Source organism: Panthera uncia, chromosome D1 (assembly GCF_023721935.1).
Source record: "Panthera uncia isolate 11264 chromosome D1, Puncia_PCG_1.0, whole genome shotgun sequence".
NCBI classification, from domain to species: domain Eukaryota; kingdom Metazoa; phylum Chordata; class Mammalia; order Carnivora; family Felidae; genus Panthera; species Panthera uncia.
Genome location: NC_064808.1, coordinates 19,970,430 through 19,995,732, shown reverse-complemented (window position 1 = coordinate 19,995,732; position 25,303 = coordinate 19,970,430). Strand labels below are relative to the sequence as shown.

The window sequence follows — 25,303 nt, the reverse complement described above, 5'->3', positions numbered from 1 at the left end:
CCGACTTCATTATGCAAGATTAAATGCTCCTCTTAGTAGGACACTCTCCCTTGCTGATTCTGATGGATCAAGTGGCCATGATGAAGAGGCTCCTACGGCAAGGAACTGAGGGTAGCATCTGGCCAACAGCACAAAATTGAGACCCTCAGCCCTAAAGATGTCAAGAACTGAATTCTACCAATAACTGTGTGAGCTTTGGAGAGGATCGTTCCCTAGCCAAAGCCATATGAAACTCCTGACCTAGCTGATGCCTTTCTTGCATCCTTGTGAAACTCTGAAACACAAGACATGGCTAAACCAAGCCTGGAGTCCTGACCTGGAAAAATGGGGACATAATAAATGTATGTTTTCTACATTTCTAAGTTCGTGGTCATGCTGTTATACAGTAATAGTAAGTAGAAACTGAATGAATTGCAGTGACTTGGAAAGCCCTGAAGAAGTTCTAGAATAGAAAGCATTGTATTACTCAACTCAATAAAAGTTTAGGTTGAGGTGATTTTAAAAGGAGTTAATACAGGGCACCTGGGTGGCTCAGTCAGTTAAGTGTCCCACTTCGGCTCAGGTTATGACCTCTGGGTCAATGAGTTCAAGCCCCGAATTGGGCTCTGTGCTGACAGCTCGGAGCCTGGAGCCTGCTTCAGATTCTGTGTCTCCCTCTCTGGGCCCTTTCCCTACTCACACTCTGTCTCTCTATCTCTCTCGCTCGCTCACTCTCACAAATAAATAAATAAATAAATAAATAAATAAGTAAATAAGTAAATAAGTAAATGAGTTAATATGTTTCTTTTTATATTTTTACTATTTACAACATTCAAGTCTTCACAGTCTTAATAATGTTAACTCCAAAGAATATTTAGTGCATTTTAACTGAAATGGTTTTAAGCACAATAATTTCTGCTTGTCTCCTGTGTTGTGGGAAATACTTTGGTATTCCCAGTGTTAGGGAATTCTAGAACTTAATTGTCATGTTAAGTCATCTGCACTGTTCACTGAGTCATATAATAGCGTGACTGGAGCTACTCATTAGTTAAGATCAGAACAGTCATCAGACAAAAATGCGTGATAACAAGTATGAACTGCTAATCCAGTTTTGAATCATAGGTCTGAATCAAATCTCTTCCTGTGCATTTTCTGATCCTCATTTGTTTTGGAACCATTATGAATGATTGATTATTCACCCCCAGTTACCCATTCCCTCATAATGACTTTTGACTAGAAGAGAAAGGAAAGCTATTGTTTCTTATATTTTTGAGATGAGTAATATGACAATTGTCTGCAGAGAAAGAGATTCAATTCAATTTGATAAACATTTACCAGACAACTTATAAGTACACGGGAGGAAAGGTAGAAAACTTAACAGAGAACTTAAAACTTGCTCCTTATCAGAAGATATTCAGAGAAAGGAGTTTTCAAGGAAACTTTTCCTGGTTCCTTAACTAATAAATCAAAAGCTTTTGAAAATGCTAAATATCCAGGGGGTGGTGTTGGAAGATACTCAAATGTAACTATTTCTCACACCTCTACAGAGCCCACAATGCCAAAGTTGATGATTAAAATATGACCCAAAGAAACTACTTCATTTTCAATCCAAAGCCCTAAATAACCTGTGGTGTTAACTTGTAGCCAATGATCTAGCATCAAATCAATTAAAGTTATTTGATTGATTGTCTCTTCTTCTTTACATTCTAATAGAGATTTTGAACCTCTATTGTTTTTAATATTTATTGTTTTAATCAAGGCCACTTTCTAATCTATAAGTAAAGGAGCCAAACTAAATTACTTCTCAGTAGATACATGATTTGGGGTGACTTTATCTGTCAAGAAGTGTGAAGAATAGCAAATAAAACATACTTTTAAGAAGACTGAAAATCTGCAGAAAAGCCCAATTAAAGAACTACTTTAAGGGAATTTGGTGTTTTTCTACTGTAATTTGGAAAGCAACTTGTCTTTTGGATTGATTGATTCATCCGGGAGGGAAGCCTGCCTTTTGGGATCAACAATGTGACTCAGTTAAATTTAACTCCATAAAACATATGGTTATCTTTTACATGCCAGACCCCGTGCTGAACACTAGGGATGTGGCCATGGACAGACCAGCATAGACCCTGTCCTATGGAGTGTATAGTTCAGAAGGATGGCAGATATAAAAATAATTACAAGTGTGATAAGTGTTGTAAAAAGAGAAGCACAAGATATTATGGGAGTGTGTTGGAAGGACATGTCACATGCTCTCATGTGTGAGGGAAACCCCACAAGGGAATGGCGAATTTTGTTCATTTACTGAAAAATCTGTCAGTGTAGGTACCATTCCAAAGACAAGGCTTCCTGTGGACACCACTAGACTTCCCATGCACCATCAGCACAGAGGGAATGTAATATTTTAGTTCAGGCCTTTTGTTTGTGAATCTAACTTTTCTCTTACCCCTTTTTAATTGTTATCAGCTTTCCATCTCAGCCATCCCTTGTAGGCGTGGGACTATTAAACTGTACTGTGGGTATTCTTGGTGAGGAGCTACTGTAGATGAGAAAACTACAAATATGGAGCAAGAATAAAAATTTATTTTTCCCAACTTGGATAGATGTTTTAGAATTTGGGACAGAGTCAGGGACTGATGCAGCTTTTGTAATTTTGCATTACATTTGCATGTGTGGAAAAAATAATGCAAAAGAAAAGGTACGAACAATAAATCTTGGAACCAATCTCCACTATATATTACCTGATCTGGCATCCAGTCACTCCTGACCCCTCTCCTAAAATCTATGATTTGATATACTTTTATTCATTGAACAGATAATTATTGTATGCCCACCATATGCTTCTCATTATACTGGGTGCTGGGAATAACATGGATGATAAAAGAGACATAACTCCTGTCATCAAGGTACTTATATTCTAGAAAAAAGACATAGCGACTTTTAGGCTGGACAAGGACTTGGGATGACATAAGGGGATTCAAGTATTAGGTAAGTGAAAGAGCTTCATCAGGTGTTATAAAGTTTCCTCAGACCTAAAGATTCTATAGTTCTATGAAAATAAATCAACATTGATAATAAGGTAGATATAAATTAATAATATAGAAGGAGAAATGTGCTTCGGTTTTCCAAAGTGATTGGAAATACCCCAAATTTGACTCAGAATACCTTCTTGTTATTAATATATTCTTATGGTGCTTTAAGAGTATTACACAGAAATTAAGTGTTGAATTACATGGTTTCCTATGGGGAGAAATTAAGCTGTCATGTGACTAGTTGCTCTAATTGGTGTATTGTCTTTTCCTTCATATGATGAAAGTTTCTGTTACATATTTTAATGCAAATGCATTCTTTCTTTAACTGCTTGCCCACCAAAGCTTTTCCCAAAAGAATACATCAAAATTTATTGCACTAAATCCAGGAAATCACTCAGCTAGGTACTGTGGAAGTACAATGATAAGCAGAAATCCATGGCCCCTGCACTCAAAGAATTTATAATATTAAGGGCAGCAGCCAGTATTGGGTTGAATAGCGTGTCCTTTAACAAATCCTATGTGCCCAGAACCTCAGAATGCGACTTGGTTTGAAAATCCAGTCTTTGCATATGTAACTAATTAAGATGAAGTCAGGCTGAATTTGGATGGGACATGACCCCAATGGCTGGTGCTCTTATAAGAAGAGAAAACAAGGTAAACACACACAGACGGAAGATGGTCACATGAGTATAGAGGCAGAGATTAGAAGGCTGGTGCTACAAACCACGTAACTCCAAAGATTGTTGGCAACCACAGGAAGATGGGAAAAGGTAAGAAACGATCATCCTGCAGAGCCTTCAGAGAGAGATCAAGGACCTATTGACACCATAACTTCAGACTTCAAGACTTGAAAACTATGAGATAATAAATTTGTCATTTTAATCCATCCAAGTTTGTGGCAATTTATTATGATGCCCCAAGAACACCAATATGTAGCCCATAGCAATAGTTTAAAGCAGAATATATTCCCATATTTAAGAGGTCAGAAAAGGGGAATTAATCCTTGATGAGCACCATCAGTGCTGTGTCAGGGGTATGCCAGGCACACCATTTAAACAATCCTGCAAAGTAGACATTTCCCCCTTTTACATGAGAGATATTATTTACTCAGCAAATAACACTGCTAGGCATTGTTCTCAGCGGTGGGGATATAATACGAAACAAAATAAACATTATCCTTGCCTTAACTGAGCTAAGGATCTAGCTGAGAGTGTGAGAGGCACATAAATAAGGATTCTTTCTTTTACTCATAAGTGCTAAGGAGCAAATCAAGTAATATGATAGGGAGTGATGGATAGCATGCTATATCTCAGGGAGCAGGCCTGACAGATAGAACGGCCATTGAAATAAGCACCTTAGAGTGTGAGAACACCTGCCATTTTGAAGAGCTAGGGAGGAATGCTCCAATTAGAAAGGAAAGGTAGGGAAAAGGCCCAGAAAAAAGCATAATCTTAGTACGTTTTAGAAACAGAAGGACACCAACGTGCCCCAGTGGAGTAAATGAAAAGAGAATAGTGTCCAGTGAGGTCAGAGAATTAGGGAACAGCTTTGGAAGTCAAGGTAAATAATTTGGTTTCGTTTTAATTCTATTAATGACCATTGGAAGACCATATGCAGGGAAAGAACATGATTGGAATTATATTTCAAAAGATTGTTCTGGCTGCCATGTAGAGGATGATCTAGGAAAGATCAACCATGTGATGGTAAGCGGAGGAAGAGCTGCTACTACCTTCGATTGTAGTCATGGCTGTGGACAATGGGTGGGTCTGCAGATAGAATTGGCAGCTTTTGTGATGGACTAGAGATGGGTAGTGTGGGAAGGGTGTAATCAAGATGGCACTCTATATTATATAGTTGAAAAGACAATTCTCTGATTTTTACCCAGTTGGTTTTAATTTTTAAGTCTCATGCTTTGTCTACATCCCTGCAGAATGCTCTTGAGGAAAAAAACAGTGTTTCATAATTCTCAGGTGCTCAAACCAACAAAAATTGTTTTGTTTCTTTACTAATTCACCCAGACAGTCACCCAACATGCTGTAACATAACACTAATTATGAATACTGACGATGCTACAGTTCAGTCTTGAATATCATTACTTCTTGATATTTGAGAATAATCTATTCTATTTATTCAAACTCCATTCTTCTGGCTTAGGACAAAATCTCTGTTCTCTATTAAGCCTTCACTAAATTCCTATATTTCATCTGTTTTGGCTCATTGTGTGTCTTTGAAATGTAAAGTAGCTCATTTGTGTTTGATAAATAGGAAATGGTAACAATATAAGAAAAAGTAATATTGGTCCATACGTGCTTCTTCCTGGCACGCTCATATTTGGAAGAGTACATTGGCAAAGCAGAATGTAGCAAGGCATGGAGGACTGTAGCAGTGCTGTGGATGTCTGTTTATTCCTCATACTTCCTCTTGGCTTAGTTGACCACATGCTCTGGGATGGAAGTGCTTACTATATAACTCTCCCTGATTGTTATTCATTTTTCTTTAGTCTCCATAACTGCACAGCCTCACTCTTCCTTATATTTCTTTCTATCGAACAACTCCCAAACACTCACCTTCCTGCATGCTCCACATAAAATGTACAGTCCTGTATTTCCTATTACATTTGTTGAAAAGAAATCAAACATATTACAACCATTCTGATCATTTTTATTAGGATTGTTACTGTTTTTATGAAGTAGTTTGATTATAGAATTGTTTGCCATTAGGTCTATGTTTTAACTACCCATAAATAGATTGAGAGCTTGTAGATCTTTAAGTAAAAAAAATGGACTGTATCATATGTACTTTGTAATTCTCACCATTTCTTCCCTTTCCCCCACTGTTTGCCCTTGGTGCCAACCTGGTATAGTATTGAGCATACAATAAGGGGCTTAAGAATATTTATTCAATGGAATTGAATAGTCCTGCCTCCAACACACTCATAATAAATAAGACCCATGGTATCTTGCTTTGTTCTGGTAATAAAAGTTTTGCAGGGTATGTGAACACCTGTCCCATGGCATATGATTTTATTTAAAAAATACTACTTCAGACATAAATAATGTTTAAAATATTACTAGAATATTTCAGATCAGCTATCACTGATAACAAATTGCCAGGATTTTCTTTGACCTCAGTCCCATGTCTTAAATATATATTATTTATGTTTTAAAAAGAAATGTCACAAGATCAAGAATCCTAGAGTGCTAATAACTAAAACCTGTCTTCGTTAAGAGTCAATACATTTACTAACCACAGAGGCACGAAGGATGATAGATTTATATTTAATATGTGACTCTTCTTAAAACTCCTGAATAAAATATAAACAGAGATTGCTTCATTTTAAGGGAGCTCCTTATTCTTAATGAAATCATTTGCCTTGCCATTCTGGGCATGCAGGGATTATCTGCACTTGATTGTTCATATTAAAATAAAGACTCCCAATTACTTCTCCTTAGCATTTACTCAGTCTTCCCCAAAGAAGAGCAAACCCTGTTTCACTTTCAACTCGTTTCTTAAATAAACAAGACATTTCATTTCCAACACTTACTGCCCTTACCACAGTCCATCAGAGGATGCAGATATTATAGGCAGAGCGTTGAGCTCAAAAGGCTTGACAAAATAATCAGTGCTTAGAGGAAATTGCCAGAAAGAACAGGGGAAATAGGCCATTTTAAATCCTTTCGGACTTACTGAAATACCAGTTTGGAATTACAGCTGGAGTTCATAGAAAGTCCTTGAAAACTCTGCAATTTCACAACCAACTCTCTGCTTGTCCATCAGCAATGACCTTCATTATGGAGTAGCATGATTTTAAACTCACAACCTTGCAGGTTAAGCTCATTTCAGGCACGGTTGTCCACAAACTGGACCAACAAACAAAAGACTTATAATGAAAGCCAATTCCCAAAATGGGCTTCAATAGACATGGAAATCCAAGTCTGGCCTTGGACAAGAGAATTGTGCTGAGTGCTCCAGGATCTATCTCTCCCCTCCATCAATTGTCAGTGAAGCCATGGGGAAGCCAGTTTGCAGGAGGTATTTAGGCTCAAGAGTCACTTTGCTACAGGCTGTTCTCTTTACATTTCCTCCTTGAGAGAATCCATACCAGCAGTGAAGGTGAGAGTGACAACTGCCAATGGCTCTCATAAGTTTCTTCCACATATTTTCAACAACTTCAATTTTCAGTAAGAAAATAGTTGTAATAAATTTACAGGAATGTGAATAAATAAAATGTGCATTTCCAGATGATAATGATAACAGCCAGGTTTTATTAACCTCTACGACGAGCCATTCATTCTCTCCCCTTTTTATCCTTTCAACTTTACCTACATGTAACACTAACATTACTGCCAAGTAAGTATTATCATTACCTGAGTAGGTAAGTGAGTACCTGAGTAGGTAAGTGAGTAGGTAAGCCCTGGTGAGTACCCGGGGCTTCTTTTCTGCAACTGTCCCTTTTAATTACACAATCACATTTTCAGGCTCCCCTGAACCATCATCAATATGCTATATGTTCCATCAAACATATTCATACCTGTTCAAAACTTGTCAAAAATCTCAAATCTCCCACAAGTCCACATTTCCTTCTAGCCACCATCTATTCAACTTTTTCCCCCCTCTCTATAGCAAAATCCTCCAAAAATTGTCTATATGCATCATCTGTCCTTGGTTCCCTAACATTCAGCCTTGCATGCACTCTAGTCAGGGTTTCAGCTTAAAGTTCTCCAAATTTTTCTCTTGTTAAGGCCACCAGCTTACCAACTCAATGGTTAAATCTTGGTCAAAATCTTACCAAACATCTTAGCAACTTTTGAGTAAGTCATTCTTACCTTGTAGAATTACTTTTCTTGATTGGGTTCAGGAACACAAGTCTCTCTTCATTCTCCTGTACACTTACTGCTCCATCCCAGCATCCTATCCTCTTGTCCTGATCTCTCAACATTGAAGCATCCTAGGGGGTAGTTTGAGGATCTCCTCTCTCCAAACTTGTGGATGTAAATAGCGTCTATGCCACGTTCAATCTGCAGTCCGAAGCTAATGCCTAAGCTTCAAATTCTGATCTTTAAGTTCATACTCAACATGTCTACTGGAATATCTAATACACATTTGCAACAAAACATGTCTAAAACCAAACTCTCAATTTGCCCATTGTTCCAAATTGACTTTCTACAACAGTGCCCATCTGAGGTATTGGCAACTCCATCTTTCTAGTAGATGAAGGGGAAAAAAAACACTTTTTTTCCCTCTCACATGCTATCTACAGTCCATAAGCAAATATTGCAGGCTGTATCCCTCACTATATTTCCAAAAGCTGATCATTTCCCACCACTTCTATTGCTAATAGACACATGTGTACAAACCACCATTATCCCTTGCCTGCCTGAATGCAGTCACCTCCCACTTAGCTTCTTGGCCCCCAGTATTTTTTCTCCTAGACAGTGAATTCTCCACTTGTCATCCAAGGTGATACTTCCAAAATATATGTTAGAGATCATTTCTTTCTCCCTATTCAAAACCCCCAACTAACTCCCCGACTTGCCAGAAATAAAACCCAACATCTTTACATGGTCTAAAAGGCCCATATGTTTGGCCATAAGCTATCTCCCTCAATTCATTTCCTCCTACCACATTTTGGTTATGTAGACACTTGTAACTGAGACTAAACACAGCGTCTGGAGGGGGTCAGATTGCTTTGTATAATACAGTTGGAGAAGTTGTTTTAGAGTTGCAAGGAGACTCCATTATATATTTCCTAGAAAATAGCAGTATCTCCCTGAGAGACAAAAATGAGAGTGACCAGTCATGAAGGAAAAAGTTCAGAGTTTGGGCAGAAATAAGGTCCAAATATATGAAGGAATAGATATGTTTAATACTTAATGTTAAATTGTATTTTTCAACTATTTGCTAATTGAAGATTAAAAAAAAGATTCACAAATGTGTGGTCTACAGAAGAAAATGCCTTATGTGGGTGGTTTATATAGAATATAAGGGCAAAATGATATGGAGCAATATCTGAATAGGTAAGTTCAGAAAAATGATTCCAAGTCTCTATCACTGAGCTATTCTCTATGAGTGAACAAACATTGTGAAGAGATCAGACCTAAGTAAACTCGAAAAATGCAATTTCCACCTCTTCCCAAAACTCTAGGGATATTGAGAAGGTCACTCAGTTCCCTCTACCCACAAATGAGATTGGGTTTGTATCCATTTCTCTTCAATGTATTGACCTGTTATCATTACCATCATCATCATCACATAATGATACTCATAGTGGAAGTCATAGTGACTTCTGGTGTTCAGGGTTTATAACTGTAACTTTCTGTTTTGTTAATACTATATCCAAAATGATTCCAGAAGTTAACTTTAAAAGTGAGTTTATCATAAAGACAACACAATGATGTTAAGTTTTAGCAAGAAACGGTTTCATTGCTGATGATTCCCTTATAAATGATTATATTACCTTCATGTAAAAAATTACTATATAGGGGCACCTGGGTGGCTCAGTCAGTTAAGGGTCCAACTTCGACTCAGGTCATGGTCTTACAGTTCGTGAGTTCAAGCCCTGCTTCAGGCTCTGTGCTGATACCTTGGAGCCTAGAGGCTGCTTCAGATTCTGTGTCTCCCTCTCTCTCTGCCCCAACCCTGCTCATGCTCTGTCTGTCTCTCTCTCTCTCTCAAAAGTAAATCAACATGAAAAAAAGATATAAAAAAATTACTATATATATATATATATATATAGAGAGAGAGAGAGAGAGAGAGAGAGAGAGTGTGTGTGTGTGTATGTATACGTGTGTGTGTATATATATATATAATTTTCAGGTATTTTCCTCTAAAATTATTATAATATTTTTAAACTATGATATAACATTAAAGTTATAAATATATTTAAAAAAGTAAGTTTATGTCTGTAAATGCTACTGTGGAGCATTTATAAACCGCATTTCCAAAGCACCTTCTAAGGAACATATTACAGCTATCTCTATTCCTTTATTCTAGGTGGGGAAAGTGAGGAGACAGGTAGAGTAGGTGACTAAACCAAATATCATAGTTCTATGACCATACTTGGCCCTCAAAATTTCTGAGAAGTGATCATCATCACCAAGTAAGGCTAGACCAGGAAGTGTTTGATTTTCTGCTCGTATTTGAGCTGTGACTTAGACAAATGTCTTTGCATTTAGAGGTATACTCCCCCCATTGGCATTTCTTCGCATTTCCCCCTATTTTTTTCATGGCCAAATACTTCAAAAATTTTCATTTTTTTCGTTGTCTCCTTAGGCAAAAATGTGACAACTTCTGAAGCTCTGCATCATTTCATCTTAATGACACATTATTTGCAACGTCTATGAGGCAGTAATACATCAATACTCTTCCAAGTACCTTGGACACAGTTGCATTTTCTGAGGATTCCTGAAAGTAGTAATCATATCCTAAAATGAAACCAGAGGTCAAATCATCAGACCCTCAGCTTATTTGGAGACTCACAGGAAAGATACATTATTATCTCTGAATTATTGTATTTATCAGTCAAGTTTCTAAGTGGGAAGTTGTATTAGCTATCAAATGAATCATTAATTCAAATGTGTCACCAAGAAAAAGCAAGAAAGTGACCTTTGAACCAGAATACATGTGACGAATTCCATAGGAAACAGACCGCACTTAAAACTGCATTATTTTAATGGAGACAATATACATCTGCATGGAAAGAGATAATTGTTTTTATTTTATATAGACAAGATGACGCTGAATGAAAAGGTCCCACAAAAACACAGCAGAGAATCCACACTCAGCTATCTTCACCTCATACCAGCACATCCAAGCATAGAGATTACTTGCAGGTTTCAAAAGGCATGAATATCTGAGGAGCCGTTTATGCCCGCGGAGCTTCCGGTTCTCTCTGTGGCACATGCCACAGGGTAAGGAGAACAATCATGATTTCAGTTCACCTTACTATCTAACTATTGTAGGGATACTTTGGCTTAAAATAATTGCCAAAGGGTTTTGTACCATTGTGATTCTCAATGTTTTTTCACAAAAATAAGTTGCACTTAATAGGCCTATGCAGAATAAAATAAAGCAATAAACAAAATGTGTTTTCATACACACACACACACACACACACACACACACACACCATAGCGTATAGGTTCATAATTGTACACTATTTATTCTGAAGCTAAGACACACAAAAGTAACTGTAGAATCTGTCATTATAATTCAGCCAAGCTACTAGCTACCACTCAGTGTTAATTACGCATAAAAACCAAAGGGTGTTATTTATGGCTGCTCTGGGATAGATGTATTTATTCTGTACAGTCAGGGTCTCCCTATGGGCAGCTGTTTCATCAGTGTTCATTGAATTTAAAAGGCACTCTCCAGATTTATTTCAGGTGGGGGCCTCTGAACCCAAGGGCCACCTTGATTGAACTGGTCTCAATGGTCGCTTGTCTCATCCCTTCAGAAGCCGCTGGCTTTGAGCTTGATTAGGCTCTGATTGATGTGTGCACCTTAAATCAGCTCCCAGGAAGTCCATGGAGAATGAAATGCCACAAAGCTGCGTGAGCTCAGATAAATGCATATAGTGGATTCAGCTCTCATGGAGATTCAGAGGCATGGTACATAGGATGTTGACGGGTGGGTCAGGCCGTTCCCCTGCTTGGCTTCTAAATATGCAATTGGAACAGTATTAACATAAAGTAAGAGACTGGTTGAGGGGTTAGCAGCACTTGGGATAGCTGACCCTGAATGATCTTACAGACGGCAGTGTCTGCCTATCTACCACTCCCAATAACTCTCATGTCCTTCCTTTTCTAGAGAAAGTTAAATCTTACAGAAAGTTCCCATTGATGGAGTAGTGACTTTGTGCCAGGCATTGAACTAAGTTATACGTATGTGTGTACGTGTGTGTGTATATATATAAACACACACACATAACACCACTGAATTTTCACAATGGCATGGATTATCACTAACATTTTGCGATGAGGAAAATAACATGAAATAATTTGCCCAAGATCGCATAACTAGCAAGTGACATAGCTAGCAATTCAATGCAGGTGAGTCTGCTCCAAAGTTTGTGCTCTTACCTACTGCTTTATATATTTCTTCCCTGTTTATCCTTTGTGTTACTGTTCTGCTTTTTCTTCTTTGGTTTTCATATTCTGATATGGTTTCTTGTAATTTTTTTTCTCTTTCCCTTTGACCTATTGCTGAATTTCTCCACGCCTTTCTCCCATTAAATATTCTCCTTGAACCAGAGGTCTCAAAAAATAGCTAGGTTAGGTGCTTATTATAGTGATAATATGTTTGAACAAAAGATAAAATCCCTTTTCACCAATGAGTGGTTTGGCTGCTAAATTATATGTTTTCCCTTTTGAATACAAAATGCCCATACCTCGTGTCTCAGAGCATCAAAATCGAACAAAGCATGAAAGAAAAGTCACATTGGTCTGCTGATGTTAGGGCACTTTTTTTTCACCAGCTGTGCAAAATATAAAGAAATATGATATTTCTAAGCAAATTTTAAATGCGGTAACTATGTAGCAGTCTACAAAGAAAATCTTAAAGAGCTGACAATATCTGACAAAGAAATGCTGGCTACCCCACAAAGTGCTCTTGATCTGATTCTATTAGTCACTTTATTGCTCAACCTACAATTGCAAGCAGATTGGGAAGAGAAATATTTTATAGAAAGTGGTCAAATGCAATTTACATATCCACTAGCAGGTATGTTTGGAAATTATTTATCAAGGGAATTGTCATTGGTACCTTTCCCATAAAAAACTAAGCTTATAGATGAAATGTGATTAAGAATGTAGCATGGATGACAAATGTTTCACTGGCTTTAACTTACTCACACTCATCAGCCCACCCGAAACGGTGCTTCCCAGTACCACATACTACATTTATGGAATCCTGCAGCATTCTCACACTCATTTTAAATGAGCAGCTCTGAAGGAAGATGCACTCTTTCCTATCATATTTCTGATTTATTCTTGGACCACCATGATGGCAAAATGAGACTTCTGTCTGCGGGGTGTCGTGGTGAATATACAACCTCTTAACGAGATACGATTATACCGTCAGGTTCCAAAGCATTGGACCATATGGACATTGTAGAGACCCCAATGGTACCAGAATTTTGACAAACCATATTAAAGCAGAGATAACAGCCATGTTTTTCCTACTTGCCTATTGTGACAAGATGGCAAGAGAGATTATAGACTGTCCAATTTTGGAATGGTGGGATGCATGCCAGGGGGAAATGTAAGAGAATAAAATATGTACTTTTATTCAGTGAATCTGTAGAGAATATTTAAATTTGCAAAGTTCCTCACTCTCATGTGCTTTTGATGTTTGCAAGGTTGTAAACTCCTGAATATGTGTCCACATTTTCTTTGTGTAACCTCTCAAGTATTCAGTGCAATAACTCACATATTAATTGATATGTATTGAATAACATTTTCCAAAGGAAAACATGGGGCTTGATGTGAGCTCATGCCTGTAGGGACTCCGTGGGTTGCCAAGGAACAAACATTATCAAGGGATCATCTCAAGAGAAGAAACAGAGGGACCAGTAACAGCAAAGAGAGAATTAACCCCTTCTAAATGTGAACTAAAAGCACACACCATATGGTGTAGTGATTAAGAAAAAGAACTTTGGAGTCAAAGCGATCCGGTTTCAAACACTGGCTCTTCGTATTACTAGCTGTGTGATCTTGGACAAATTACTTAATCTCTGTGAGCCTGTGTCCTTGGCGGTCTCGTAAAGACACAAATAGTTCCCGTCTCTTAAAGTTGTAAGGATTAAAAATCCTATATTATATTAGTGCTAAACATATTGCTTGGCAAATACACATCCTTAATATCACTGTTTTATTTCTGCTGTTGATGCTTCTAGCCTTCTTCTATCTAAATTTTATATAATCCAAAATCAAAGGTTTTTTTTTCTAACTTATTTATAGCTTAAAAATAAAAACAGATTTTATCATCTGTTTTAATCCTCATTTAAGTAGTTGAAACCTAAGCTTTTGAAAGGTTATTTAGAATTCCACACCAAAATGCTTAGCATACTGGTGAATAATCGTTAAAGTCCCAATGTTACCAAAGATCAACTCAGTCATTTTATTTGCATGCATAACACCCCAGACTTTAGCTTACCAGTCCAGTGTAATTGTACCCTTTTAACTTTCAAGCAAGTGATGCTCAGGAATATTTCCATATGCACAAATGTAAATCAAGGTATCTATCCAATGCTCAAGAATGAGAACAACAAATACATTCTTAATTTTCAACTCCTCCTGAGCACTGATGAATATTTGGGGCAGGAAAAATATAAATGTCACATCATCTTCATCCCGGGCTCTCATGCTTGGCCCTCCAGCCAATCACTTTTGGACTTTTGGGGTGGGGGAAATGTTCCATAACTAATCTCTGCCTTTTTTATATAAGTGTACCCCCCTGAAATACTAGTACAAGTATTAACAGTGATGGGGGTTTCAATCAGAAGAGCCGATGTTGACTGACTGCTTTCTGTGTGCCACACATTCTTCTATAAGCTTTATATGCACGGGCTCAGAAAATCTTCACCACAGTGCCATGATAGCAGTTTATCATAACCAGGAAGGTAAGTCCTGCATATCAATATAGTATGAAGTGACCCAATAGTTCCAAGTTTTTGTTGTAGAAGAGAGACTATTGGACGTCCTAACATGTATCATATCCATAGACAAAACAGTACTGTTATATTTTATCTTTTTTAAGATTGATGTCATTTTTCACACCTTAACATCTCTAAAATTAGTAAGCATTTTGGGGTACCTAGGTGGCTCATTCATTTAAGCACCTGACTTGTGATTTCAGCTCAGGCCACAGTCTCTGTGCTGTCAACGCAGAGCCCAACATGGGGCTCAATCTCACAAACCATGAGGTCATGACCTGAGTCAAAATCAAGAGTTAGATGCATAACCGACTGAGCTACTCGGATGCCCCAGAATAGTGTATCTTAAATTGATGATGTCTTGCTCTATATAAAATATAGTATTAACTTAGTAACATTTTGAAATTTAAATAAATAGCATGTTCTGTAAGCATATAAGAAGCAGCAATATATTTATGTGAAGGATATTAGTCTGTCTATAGATAATACTTGGTGGTGCATAAGTCACAAAACTTTTACCATAACTCTAAGCACACAGTGATGACAAAATATTGAGAACTTTTTATCTAGTAGGAATTTCACCAGACTTCTTTAAAGAGTAGGATTCTATGCCCAAGTTGACCACTTGTAAGCTGTGTTGCCCTGAAACAGTCATTCCCGTCTTTGTGTTCACTGTGTTTAGAGGATATTTAAAGGCAATTTCTTAAACCTATGATTCCATGGGCTCTTGTTCCTAAAATTTGCTTGAAGTAGAATTTATGAGTATAGGGATGGACTAAGGTGCAGTCACCTTCCAGAAAACCCATGAGTCACCAGAGCCAGTATTTTTTCAACCTAAATTATTAAAGAGAATGTATCCTGAGTGACTTTAATTTTAAAACAAACAAAACCAACAACAACAAATACTTTAAACAGATTCATAAGATCACTGAAATATGGGCACCTGAACATAAAAAAAAAGTACTTCAAAGTTCATCTTTCTTTCTAAAATACACATTTTAACACAGGACTGGAAACAAATTTATCATAATCCTCTTAAGCACAAATGAATGCAAAGTTGTAAATAATTTGTGTTTTCTAATAACCATTGTGAATGAATTATCTTAAGGAAACTCAGCTTCCAGAAGTGTTTTATAGAAAGCAGGTAAGGAACAAAGCTGACTCATCATTTTTCAATGGTAGTTGAAAGGAATAATTCCTTTACAGAACCACAAAAAGGCCTGTGCCAATCACATATTTATTATATATGTGAACATATAAAAATACACACACTTTTTTTGTTGTTAAAATTCGAGAGCGAACCATCTCAAAGTCCAAATCCTAACAAAAAACAGTAACAACTCTAAAGTTCAAAGAAGCAAGAAGACCTGAAAATAAATAAACAAATAAACAAAATATAAACATCACCATAAATATAAAGGGGAGTCTCAAGTGAAATTTCAACATTCCCAAATATAAAAAATACCAGTTTCCTTTAAAAAACACAGAAGGGATGGGCGCCTGGGTGGCTCAGTCAGTTGGGTGTCCGACTTCAGCTAATTTCATGATCTCATAGTTCGTGAGTTTGAGCCCCATGTCTGGCTCTGTGCTGACAGCTCAGAGTCTGGAGCCTGCTTCAAATTCTGTGTCTCCCTCTCTCTTTGTCCCTTCCCTGATCATGCTCTGTCTCTGTCTCTCTCTCAAAAAACAAACAAACAAACAAAACCACGCACACACACACACACAGAGGGGCACCTGCATGGCTCAGTCATTTGAGAGTCTAACTCTTGGGTTCAACTCAGGTCATGATCTCAGGGTTTGTGAGTTCCAGTCCCATGTTGGGCTCTGTGCTGACAGCATGGAGCCTGCTTGGAATTCTCTCTCTCCTTCTCTCTCTGCCCCTCCCCACCCTCAAAAATAAACAAACATGCAAAGAAATCTAAAACAAAGAAACACATGTTGTAGCTGCCAATTAGTAGAGGTAAGTGTGACTATCCAGTTAAGAAAAAAGAAGCCATAAAGCAGAAGCATTGATAGAACTTAAAAGTCTTAAATTCAGAGATCTAGATCCATATTCTGGCTCTACCTTCTACTAGTTGTGTGTTTCAGGGAAAGCTATTTAACTTCTCTATGCCATCTAGAAAATGTAGGTAACTGAGTGCCTTTCATACAGTGTTGTTAAGAGGATCAAATCACATGTTACCTTGCAATGAGCGCCAGTGTGCCTAATAGAGAGAGGCCATTATTGCTCATAGCTATTACCATTATGCTCCAGGAACTGGAGTTGGCTGAGGCTCTGAATGCTGGGGAATATTTCCAGGAGAGCAAGGATTACCTCCCTATGGAACTCGATGATGATCAGCAAACCCTGGTCTTAAGAGATTGTATCTCTACCCCATGTACTTTGTACCAGATTGCTAGCAGACTGTCTAGCTATAGACAGTAGATGGTGGAACACAGACAAGCCCTTGAGAATATTTAGACAACATTAGGCAACTGGCAATCTCAGTACAAAGTTGACTTCCTGTTTCATTATTGTCAAGTTACCTCGGAGGAAGGGGATCCTTTCCTTCAGAAGAGATATTTTAGGACACACCAAACAAAATGTAAACACGTCATTCAATTTTTTCACTACTTCTAAATTAAAAAAAAAAGTTTCTCTGCTTTGTAAACTAAAAGACCCATTCTCCTCCAAACCAACAGTTTCTGAATCTTTGTATATCAAATCCCCAATTCCCCATTAAATGAGTAAAACAGCATTTCGATTTCACTTTTCAATATATCAAAATGAACCATACACACAAACTAAGGCTTAGGTCTGATTTTCAATCTTTTGAAGAACCATAAATAGATAAATATCCATGATAAAATAAGTCTGCATTCCTCAAGTAAAATATCAAAGTTACTTGATTTGGCTGAAATTATATTACTAGTGTGCTAATAAAATACCATTGTGTTCATTAACATTCTGTTGGACACTAATGTGTTATTTGATAAAAGAACAGTAAAATCAAGCTGTTCCTACCTAATAAAAGTAGTTCTTCCAAAAAACAAACACTTGTGAGTCATGGGATTTACCAGTGAGAAAATGTGCTTAAACATTGTTATATGAGTTTTCAGAACTCAATTTATTTAAAAAAAAAAAAATTTTTAACATTTATTTATTTTTGAGACAGAGAGAGACAGAGCATGAACGGGGGAGGGGCAGAGAGAGAGGGAGACACAGAATCGGAAGCAGGCTCCAGGCTCTGGGCCATCAGCCCAGAGCCTGACGCGGGGCTCGAACTCACGGACCGCAAGATCGTGACCTGAGCTGAAGTCGGATGCTCAACCGACTGAGCCACCCAGGCGCCCCTCAGAACTCAATTTAAAAAAAAAACAAAACTTTCAGACCACATTTTATATAGAGTGCTACCTCAATTTAAATTATTTTTTAAAAGTAAGCTTTATTTTAATTGGCTTTTTAGTGATTGGAAATATTTAGTTTAACTAATGATGAGAATAGTTACATATTCTGAGAGCGGATTATTTTTTCCCTTTGTGCTTTCTTAATCTGTTGACTTTATCTGTAGTTCTGAAGCTATTTTAAGACAAACAGAATGAAGTTCAAAGCAGTTAAAAGCTACTATTTTGAATTCCATTCCCTCCATAAAAGAGTAACTTCACAAGATGTTATTAAAAGATTTTTTTAAAAAAAGAAAAAGGATGACTCTTAAATGCTCATCACTGGTGATGTGCAGAAAAAGCCAAACAAGATTAGTGAGTCTCCAGGGAAAGAGAGATCAGTCTTTCTTGATCAGTATTATGAAACTCACCAACACAGTTTGATCAGAAAAAAAAATGTTGCATTCAGTTTTTAAGACAGCGATAGGGGTACAAAATTCTCAGCACAATTCTACTCCTTTATTAAGGAGCCATTCCTTTGTCTAGAATATGTATCTCTGAACTATATAGTCCATGAATACAGAAGAAATGGTATCAACATCAAACTACTTTCTCGAATCAGAAATATGGATGTTACTCCCCACTTGTTCCCTCCTCTCACTTCCAATATTAATCATCACTGTTTCTTGAATCTTCCTCTCAAATGTCAGTCCCATTTTTGCATTTCTTTCCATCCCCACCACCATTGCCTAAACTGACACCGTGGCCATTACAACTTTACTTATGTACTATTCAACTAACGGGTCCCTGAACATCTAGACATGCTTGCACTTTAAACCATTCTCTACTCAGCAGTCAGAATGATTTTTTAAATGCAAATGTAATGCAGCTCCTGTGCCCTCCCCTGCCTAGAACATTCAAACGCACCCATCGACATCCCCAATGTTTCTACCTCGTCCTAATACCTTGTGTATCTACTTCATCTTTATTAGAATCTCAATTTACTCTATGCTTAATGAGCATTTTAATAAATGTCTTCTTAGTGGTTTAACTGTTGCACCAGATCATCTGATTTCAAATGCTGTCTGAACTACAGTTCTATATAAATCCTCAAAAACTCAGCTTTCTCATTACAGAAAATGGAGAGTAATTCCTAATACATAAATGATTATTGACATCACATATCATATTTCCAAATATCATTGGAAAAACTTGTAGATGCCTGACACATGGAAAATTATCAATAAAAATTAGCTATCTATTATTTGGCTATAAGTTGACTGGGGCATTTTATTTTTTGCTCACATCAGTGAACAGGTAAGTGAAATAACTTATTTATAATATGGCTCTACCAAGTTGTCAGAAGGGTTCAGTTACCAAGAACAGAATTCACACTAGCCAGTTTTTAAGTAGCAATACATTATTACAAGTTGTTAAATGGCGTATAGAATCACTGGAAAAGTGTACGAAATAGACCCCTTTACACTGTAAGAAATTACTCCTAAAGCTAGAACACAGAATCTGGACTTCAAGGATGCTTCTGAATGTTTAATAATCAAGAAGCTGCTTGTGAAATCGGGAAGTTCCTACTACAGATGCTAGCTCCTGAAACACACAATCACTGCTATCATTGGATGTCGCTGATAATCAAAAAGATACCACAATCCTAAAGGAGCCACCGCCAAGGAAGCTGCCATTATTCAGTGAACTGCAGCTGCTGATGTCAAACTACTGCAGTCTACATCCACAAAATGAATCCTCTACACCTATACCACCACTCAGCGCACAGTAGGACTAATGTCTCACTCTTCCCTTACAAACCTAATTGGCAAAATCTAAAACCACATCCAGTAATATTAAGGGAGTTATATAAAATCAGATATCCCAGATGACAGTTGGGATTTTTTTTTTTTATTAGAGGAGTGGGTAAGTTGTTTGAATAGTAATGGAATCAAAAGGTGAACCCAAATAGATGGTTGAAGGGATGGGTATGTAACTAAATGCTGAGTAGTGATCTGCAGCAATAATTCTTTCCTTCTATAGTAGAGAATACCCCCCCCCCCTTTTTTAAAAGCTACATGGCTTCCTGGGAAAATTAAAAAGGCACACCTCAGCTTCTCTTTCACCTAAGGTCACAGTGTGATGATGATGGTCATGAATCTAAGATCACAATGCGATGTGAGAAAAATGAATGTGCAGCTTTCAGGCAATATTGTTAAATTGAAGGGATTTATACTTCTTTCCTGCTACCAAGAATGAGTGTGAAATGATAAGCCATCATCACCCATATGTGGATGGCAATATCCTAGGAAAGATGGACCGAGATTGGAAGAATCTAGGATTCTAACTTCAGGAACCTGACCCTGCCTGGCCTAAACCACTATGTGAGATCGAAAACAAATTTTTATTTTAAGTCAGTTATTTGGCATTTCTAGTGCAACAGCTCAAACTTTTACCTTCACTAACAAGGTTGACAGTACACCAGTAGTTCTGTGGTAGAACTTCAAAATACTCAGGATATTTCAAAGACATCCATATGGCCAACCTATACCAAATCCTTCCCTCTTTCTTTAACACTCTAATTTGCTTAACAGATTTGTCTCTGAAGTGACTGAATTTCCGACTTCTGATTGAAAGTCTCTTGGAGCTTGCGAAACAACTTATTTTGAGAATACGTCTGTTCCCTCACATACCAGTTGTGAATTCCTAGCATTGACTTTCCACACTATTGAACTCCACCTCTCTTTTATCTTGCTTAGTAATTGGATAGCATTTGAAGTAATTATTGGTCCTTCCATTTGCCACAGTCTCCAAAATTAAGTGATAATGCTTCTCTATTACCAATGTTCCCTTGTGTTAGTAAAGAGCTCAATAAGAGTAACTGAAGGAGGTGACAGAACAAGCCATAAATAATCTTATGGGATAGGTAAGTTTGTTTAAGTCTAATAGCAAACCCATCGGGACTTCAATAATTACGCCTTTATAAAGTAAAACACAGACTTTATAAGTAATAAAGATAGCAATCTGGCTTCCACATTCTGCCTTTGCCTGATTTCTCAATTGGTTCTGAAACAGGTTAGAAGGAGAAGAGATAATTATTTAATCATTCAAAGGCACTAATAATCTTCTCCTTTCTTCTGTCTCCATTTATCCCCTCTATCTTGTTAACTAATGTTCAGTGGGTTTTTTTATCACACACCCCACTGTGCTTCACCCCACCCCAATCCACTCCTATTCTTTTTACTGCCCTGGAAGTTTGCCATTGCCTGCCAGATGTACTGCCTAAAGCTTCAGAGAGGTTGTGTGTGTGTGGCCTGTTTGGAAAGCATGGTGATCCCTGAACCAAGGTGTGTTGGGGATCCCTAAGACCTTCCCCAAGTCTCATGATTTATTGGGACCCCTGGGACTCAGCATGTAGTCATACTCATGGCTATGATTCACTACAGTGAAAGGATACAAAGCACAATCAGCAAAGGGAAAAGGCACATGGGGCCAAGTCCAAAGGGAATAAGGGAGAACTTCCCAGCATCCTCTTCTAATAGACTCACACAGTATGTGCTTAAATCACCTAGCAATACATGCTTGAGAAATGCTGTCTACCTGGGAAGCTCATCATAGCCTCAGTGCTCAGGGTTTTTACTGGGAAGCTCATCACAACCTCAGTGCCCAGGGTTTTTACTGGGAAGATGATCACTTAGGTTCTCTCTCTCTCTCTCTCTCTCTCTCTCTCTCTCTCTCTCTACCTGGTATGTACTGAAATTCCAGACTCTCAACAAGAAAGCAGGTGTTCAGCATAAGCCACATTACTTGTGCAAACAGTGTAGGCACAATGAGACATTCCTCACAATTCTGAGAATGGTGGAAATTCTCCTGAAATCTGAGTTCAGGTGCCAGTGAGGAGTTAAATTCTCAAGTAAGCCTGCGGGGGACAGCAGTTCTCAATTCTGTTAACTCTTCTCTGCACACAGGATTTCTGTAGTCTAGAGAGACACATTTACTTTATTTATTTATTTATTTATTTATTTATTTATTTATTTATTTATTTTTAAAGAGAACCTTCTAAAAGCTCTTAATCATAATTATTTAGTGAACACTTAATATCCTAGGACTGTGTTAGCCATACTAGAAAAACAAAGAAATTGAGAGACATCATTTCATTATCTTAGAAGGAAAAGTTGATCACTTAAGAAGCAGAAGATCATAGGAAGAAACAATTTTTTATATATTGAATTTAACTTCATTACCTCCATAATCTAATTATAATTACATTTACTTCATCAATTATTGAAAATCCCCATGAATTTTAAGTCACCATGACTTTATGAATCTTTTTATGTTTGTGGATACTCATAGTGCACTATATTTAAATTTTCCTTTATATGACTTTCATGATGAACAAATTAGTTGTCTGAAAAAAGGAGTTTTCATTTGCAGCCCATTCTAAAAAAACCACTTAGATGCATGATTTGGGGTAAGAATAACAACTTTCTTCTTATTATGTGTGCCTTAGAAATACTACTTATTTCCATCCCTATAGAAACCTGTGTGGTATATATTCTATGTTTTGTCAATAAAATTAAAAAATAGAGGACCAGAAAAGTATTTTAGCTAAGCTCACTCAGCAAGTAAATAGCAAAGCAATTAGTTGACCAGGTCTAATTCTAAAGCAAGCTGTTAAATGATTCTGATTTTTCTTCATCTAAAAATAGAGCAATAATGCCTATTTCTTGTGGTAAAAAAAGAAAGGAGCGTATATGTAAAACACTTAATATGGTGCTTTGACATACGTTATTCCATCAATAAAGAATAGTAATGGTCATTGGTCTGCTCCATAATCACTGACAACAACTACTACCAAAACCAATTTCCTCACAGTCACCAGGTGGCTTCTTCAGGAGGGTGAACGAGTTTATAGGAGGTTGAAGCAGTAAGATTATCTTCAGATTTAAAATTTGGCTCAACTGAATAATGTATGGAATTGTTAAATCACTATTTTTTATACCTGAAACTAAAATACATTAACAATACCAAAGTAAAAAAAAATAACTGAGAGATGAAAATGTGGCTCAAGAACCATGCTCTATCACCAAGTTGATAATTTGAGGAAAAAAAGAAAAAAATATTAAACAGTAACTTTGAAGAGGACACTGGTAATTTATTGCTTGTTTTCCACAAAGTCTAAACAAGTAATAATTTAAACAGGTAAGAGTAAAATGTATAGATATAAGAAAAAACAACTGTGACTAACGCTCAGTCTTGAAAGAGAGACTATCCACCACATCGAGAACATCTCTAATACTACTGAGCATTTGTTTGAGGGTGTGATTAGCACTAGAGTCTAGATAAGAAACCAACTTCTTTTTATCGCTTTTGGATTTAAAATAATGAAAATATAGAAAACTTTAAAAGATTCATGTTATTCCCAAGCTAATTGCTACAATCTGGCTACCTACAAAATAACAGCCTCATGCAAACATACATCTTTGAAAGTAGTTATACAATCACCTCTTGTACAAGTATCCATATGCTGAACATGAAATCCCACATTTCTGTTAGGATTTAATACCATCTCAGGAAATATCCTTGGAATCCACAGAGACAGAGAGATAAGGAATAACTACAGCCTAGATCCAGTCAGTATGGATTTTATACAGTTTCTCCTTCACTTGCTGTGTGCAAAAATTTAAATATGTGGCTTGTATGTTTATATCCTAATAAATAGCATTTGATAATTATGGAGCTAAAAACAAGTAATTCTCCCAAATGGCCACTTGATCAGTAGCCAAAAGTAAACAATCAAGAAAAATAAAGCAAGCAAAATAGATCTTAAAAGTGTCAATTATTGTCACGGCAGCAATGATGCTTCCACAAAATCCATCATTACTCCAGTTAATGACTGGTGAGTAGGAGTACAGATGACTTTTGCCTTGGTCCAAAAACTCAGGACATTAACTGAGGAACTGACCATTAATCCCAGGTAATGTAAAGGGCCAGTTTTCAGAGGATCATTGCTCAAGCAATCTTCTATTCAAACATAAGTGCAATTCCAATTGTGAAATCTATAATGATTTAAAAATATTGGTGCATTTTTACAAAGAAGCCTGGCTTGAACTCAGTAGATTCAATGTTCCCTTCCTTAATACAACATCTAATATCCCTAGATGTACACATGACACATAACTTACAATGTCTGAGTCATAGATTTTTAGCTATTTCTTGTAACCTATCAATGTCCTATCCATCTACCATCTGAATTAACCATAAATCATGTTAAAACAACAACAGATGTCCTGTCAAAGTCACTAGGGATATTGAAAGAAATGATATATTTCTTTGTTTTTAATTTTTTTTCTTAATATTTATTTATTATTGAGAGACAGAGAGAGATAGAGCATGAGCATGGGAGGGGCAGAGAGAAGAGAAGACACAGAATCTGAGGCAGGCTCCAGGCTCTGAGCTGTCAGCACAGAGCCCGACGTGGGGCTCAGACTCATAAACCACAAGATCATGACCTGAGCCAAAGTTGGACACTCAACAGACTGAGCCACCCAGGCGCCCTAGAAATGATATATTTCTAATATTTGGATATATGAATAGTTATGCAATAAACATTATGTATTTATAAGTGATTACCTACAAATATAAATCTATGCTACTAGATACAAATAATACAATTAATAAGATGATTGCACACAAAATTTAATAATAGAAAATGATTAATGCATTCCCCCGCCCCCAAATTTTTCATGGGCAGGCTAAATGTCCAACAAAAGGAGCTTTCCTGCTACCTTTATTTAAGGGAATAGTATTTAGCAATTAAAAATTATACTGTAAGTGTAGACTAACTGGTTGGGGAAGATATCTGCAATATGTTAAGCCATAATCCAGTATAAGAAGAATCTGCATAAATGGGTTATAGGGAGACATATAAACATATGAAGAGTATGCATGATATGAAAGAGGGAGACAGAAGGTGAAAGAATGGGGAAAAAGGAGGGAGAAGAAGAAAGAAAGAGAGAGGAATTGCACACAAGAATTATACACAAAACTTACACATCTTGAAGTGGAAGAATTATACACAAAGGTTATACATCTTGCAGTGTTCATGTCTGGGTTAAGGAATGATGTGTACTATTTTGTTACTTTTTTATTATTGCATCTCTTTTTAATTTGTTTATAATGAACACACACTGCTTTTTAAAAATTAGATAAACACACAAACATATCTGTAGCCTTAAAAAGATCTACATGCATGGGGCACCCGGGTGGCTCAGTCAGC

At 37.0% G+C, this 25,303-nt stretch overlaps 1 long non-coding RNA gene across 1 annotated transcript in view; it reads right to left on the bottom strand.

Annotated features, from left to right (window-relative positions):
- Positions 1–12,399: 12,399 nt before the first annotated feature.
- Positions 12,400–25,303, bottom strand: part of LOC125934463 (uncharacterized) — a 56,700-nt gene continuing 43,796 nt past the window's right edge. The window contains exon 2 of the long non-coding RNA XR_007461415.1: positions 12,400–12,483. This is a non-coding gene — a long non-coding RNA (uncharacterized LOC125934463). The remainder of the gene's footprint in view (positions 12,484–25,303) is intronic.